The 4,891-nt window shown below is 30.7% G+C and overlaps 1 pseudogene; it reads right to left on the bottom strand.

The window, feature by feature from the left end:
* Positions 1-430: 430 nt before the first annotated feature.
* LOC126719990 (cytochrome P450 85A1-like) lies at positions 431-4,634 on the bottom strand (annotated as a pseudogene).
* Positions 4,635-4,891: the final 257 nt, after the last annotated feature.

Below are 4,891 nucleotides of genomic sequence, written 5' to 3'. Positions count from 1 at the left end.
TCTAAAGTCTTGACCTTGATACACGTTTATTCTGATTGTATCATCAGTGTTCTTCACTTTTCTCAACTGATACACGTTTGTTCGAAATGATTACTAGTAAAATGTTAAAACAGCTGCTTTTATTGAGGTAAGATCTTCGAAGCTCAAATCAATCATGTCACTAAATCTCATAAGCATTGGAAGGGACAATGGCTTCCCTTAGAGAGTCTAGTCGGTCTAGTAATTTTGATCCTCTCTAATTTGAATTAAGAAAATAGAAAAATGGCCTAAATTTTGAAGCTTTGAGGTCAAAAATAGCAAAACATAGAAAAAAATTGATTCTCATTAGTACCATGCATAAGGAAGAAAAAACTTATTCCATAAATTTTTTGGATAAACAGTGCATCTTTATGTTCCTTCTAATATTTCATATATCCTTACTCTATAAACATTAGTGCTTTGATACCCTGACGTGCAGCCCATTTGGTATTTCAACTCTGGGAAATTTTAAGATTTCTACTTCCTCAACTTCCTCCCATCTGTAAGCAGCAAAATTACTTTAGCAAAAGTTTCACATTTTTTAAAGAAAAAAAAATAATGCCATTAGGTTTAAGGTATATAAATTAGTGGGCTAATTATGCAACAAACCTGTATTTAGTAACAAAATAGTGAAGGAGTGTTGCAACTTTAACCATGCCCAATTCTTTTCCAGGACACAGTCTGCCTCCAGCTCCAAATAAGAAGCAATAGCTGTGAGACTCCAAGCTCTTATCCTGTATTCCATTTCATTAATAATTACTTTTTGAGGATATAGAAATGAAAAATAGAAAAGGCTTTTAGTTATATAAAATGTTTGGCTTAAATAACTAACCAGCCATCTCCAAGGATTGAATGTATAAGGCTCTGGATAGAGGACTGGATCATAGTTGAGCTCCCTTGTGAAAACATATATCCTCCATCCTTTTGGAATGAGAAATCCTGGAAAGTGAAAACCCGTAGAAATGTAACAAATTGACTAAACAACACATCCCGTTATGATTTGAGTGGTATTGGGGACAACATTCTTCCCAATTATCGATATGATATGTTGTCATTGGAGCAACATTACTTTCACATGAATCAAACAATAATACTATTTTTATGATGCACCAATCATAACAAATTATGTCAACCGTTATAAAAATAATCATGAATAATATATATTGTCCCTAAACTCATTCTTTTGGTTTTACGGCTACACATGCATGTCATTTTGCTATGTGGCCAAACCTTCACTGCAAATGCCTGTAAATGATCAAGTTATAAGTTTGTTGAACATACCATTCAATTCCACATCTTGTGTTGTCTTCCTCAGTAATCCATTAACAATAGTGGCCAACCTTGAGGTTTCCAAGGATCACCTGTATCAAGAGAATAAGAAATATTTTTTTTGTTAAACACTTAAATAAACAAGGCTTTATATATATATATATATATATATTCCTATTTGAATAAAAAAAAGAAACATGTAACACAGTTTGAAAATTAATTTGGAGGAACTTCCAATCTATTATGTGACGATTGATAATACTATTTATGTGTATTAAATAAAATGACCCATTAAATAAGGTATGTGACTAAAAGTAAATGTGGATATTCATTTTAATCTTCTCATAATGAGTTGAAGAAATTTTCTTCCAAACCTATTTGGAGGAAAATTTTGATTAATTTCCAATTCTACTTACAGCGCGGGTGAAACTCATAGACTTGTAGTCATTCCAGTCAATTGGTTCATCTGGTTTTTTTCTTTCTCGTATGGCTAAATGTTCTTCCTGATTGAGTTAAGCCAAAAAAGAATTATGAACATTATCATAATGAAAAAAAAGTTATAAAACATAGACGATTAGTAAAACTCTCACTCTAAGTTCTTGAAGAGCTTTGGGGTGATCATGTAGATACTTGATGGCCATCATGGTAGTATTAATGGATACAGTTTCATAACCTGAATACAATATTGTAAATATTTGATCAAACATCTGCTCCTCGGTTAGTCGATATCTTGACTTCTCATTTCCTATAAGCTCGGCAAACATGTCATTATGAGTTTTCCTTGATGCTCTTCTCTCTTCCATAATTTGTCTCAAAATTTTATGGATATTCTTCCTTGCCTGTAAAGGAATAATCTAAATTTTACATTGGTCAAAGACTCAAAATGTTCCAACATATGTACATGAAATATAAATATTTTACATTCTTCAATTACATACCTGTAAACCCTGATAGTAATTTGTGCCTGGAATGTTGATAGGCAATGAAAGTGCTGCTGTTGCTACCTTATCAAACTCCTCTTTAAAAGCCTTATAAATTAAATCACATTCAGTTTCTATAATCTGTCTGAAGGCTACGTAAAAAGCCATCTTTATAGAAAAATATGACAAGTATATATGAATTGTTGCCATCATTTTAATATTTTGGGAAAAAAAAAAACATTTTTTAAAGCCTATTCGTCTGAGTTATATCAAATTATATAATATATTTACATAGTTTTAAAAGTAACAAATTAAATCCGATGTGTGGAAAGATAACAAATTAAACCTCTACCCATATTAAACTCCAAGCATATGGTCATTCCGGTTGAATGACTTGAAATTTAAATTGTTATTTTTTGAAATTTCAGAATTTAATTTGTTACCTTTTAAATTATAGGATTTTATTTATTGCACTCCTAAACTATAAGATTTTAAAGATAATTCTCCCTCACTTTTTAGTGTTGAATGTCATTCACTTAAACTATTCAAAGGAGGTTTGATACGTCATACTTGGTTGAAATAGGCCAACAACAACAATGGAAGGGGTTTGGACCATTATAGTGAAAAACTTTTGTTTCTAGAGATTGTGATTATATACCTCAATGGCTTTTTCCTGAATGTCAATGGTTTTGCCATCCCAGTTGTTGGTTAAAATTCTTATGAACTTATCAATATCTGGAAAAAGTTGATCTTTAATTGCTGCAGTACCAACAAGAGATAGCAATGACTCCCTAATGAATTTGTGAGCAGAACCATGCACAGCAGCAATATTGGTCTTCCCCATTACATCTAGCACGGACTGTGGGTATCCAGGAACAAGTCCTTTTCCTTCATTCATAAGGATGTATCTGTTGAGCTCTTGGTCCGTAGAGATAACTGTAGGACAACCCAATATGTGGGACTTGAATACACTTCCATACCTGTCAAAAAAAAAAAAAAAGAATGTGACAAAATGTTTTTTTTTTCCAATTTTCTTAAATCTTTATCAACATAAATCTAATTACCTTTTATTTTTATTTTTCATTAAAGATTAATGGATTAATCAGGTGAAATATGTGATGTGCACATGATTTCTACCACATCATTAATAATTGGGAATTATTATTATGTGTTCATAAGGAAATTAAATCTGTTGGATTTTAGCTAAAATGCTAAAAGAATGTTTAATTTATTACAAACCTAAAGTTCAAAGTGAATTTATTTATTTTTATAATACATTAGTTGCAGTTGGGGAGTGGATTGGAATCTTAGATGTCTTTATTGGAAACAACAAAAACTGTTAGTTCGACTACAAATTAAGTATTTTCTTTGTGTTGGTTTTCGTATAATCTATAATTAAAAATAATACATCCAAACTCATAAACAAATTAATTATAAATAAATAAATAACAAAGAAAATACTTAAAATATCTTTTAACTAAAGCCAAACACCCAAAATTAAAATTTTCAAAATTTTAATTTTGGATCTCAAACATTAATTAGTTAAACTGACATGCTTAACACAAAAATATCATATGAAATGACTTCATGAAGCCATTCTTTCATAACATGTGAGACTCATACATTTATGAGAAAATAATAGGTGCTCCATAAGATGTCTCATCTCCAAACAAATCATCGTATAAGTTATTCGTGTGATATATATTCATTGAGATTTGAGACAATTAAATAAATAAGCAATTAATTGAGAGAGAGAGAGAGAGAGAGAGAGAGAGAGAGAGAGAGAGAGAGAGAGAGAGAGAGAGAGAGAGAGAGAGAGAGAGAGAGAGATGTAGATCAACTTTCAATTTTGGGGTCTAAGTATTCATTTTTTTAGATTCAAACTTGAAAATCTTATATGTTTATATATATATATATATATATATACTTTTTTATTAAAAAAAAAAAAAATCAAAGGGGACCATGCCCCCTTAGTTTCAATTTAATTTTGTCCTTGACCATGAATTAAGGTCTATACCTTTTGAAACAGTGTGCATGGATCTTAATATACTATGTACGTGCATTGTCGTGGGATTTTTCATGCACTAATAATTTTTTTTTTTTTTTTTTTTGAGGAACACTAATAAATTAATCTATGTACATAAGATGGGGTAATATTCCACTCGTAATTAATAATAATAAATTTAGAATAACGATAACCCCAAAAAAAAAAAAAAAAAAAAAATCCATCATAAAAAGCTTACTTTGCACTTTGTTTCTTCATGAAATCCGGTCCATATTTGAGAAAATCTACAGTCTCGCCAAAAAGTGGCCACCCATTGTTCCTCGTGGCAAGCGTTTCCTTCTATATTTTAAGTCACTTCATTTCAACAGAGCAAAGCTAATACAGAAGGCCAAAATGAGCCCCCAAAACACCAAGACTGTCATTTGATGGTATGGTATCAACAATAATCAGGATTTACTTCTTCAATAGTGTGTATATTTTGGTCTCTGAACAACCAATTAATACAATGTGAGAGAGAAAAAGAAAATATAGTAGGTTGAATAGGCCAAGCCATGCACCTTTTTTTCGTGTATGAGCTATAGTACTCGACATTCATGCATCCAACTCTAAGAAAACTTTTCTAAAAAAAAAATTAAAACTAATTATGTAACCAAATTAACCTCTAAGCCTTATCTTTTTC

This window comes from Quercus robur, chromosome 3 (assembly GCF_932294415.1).
Source record: "Quercus robur chromosome 3, dhQueRobu3.1, whole genome shotgun sequence".
Taxonomy (NCBI): domain Eukaryota; kingdom Viridiplantae; phylum Streptophyta; class Magnoliopsida; order Fagales; family Fagaceae; genus Quercus; species Quercus robur.
The sequence above is the reverse complement of the archived record's forward strand: the minus strand, read 5'-3'. Positions and strand labels throughout refer to the sequence as shown.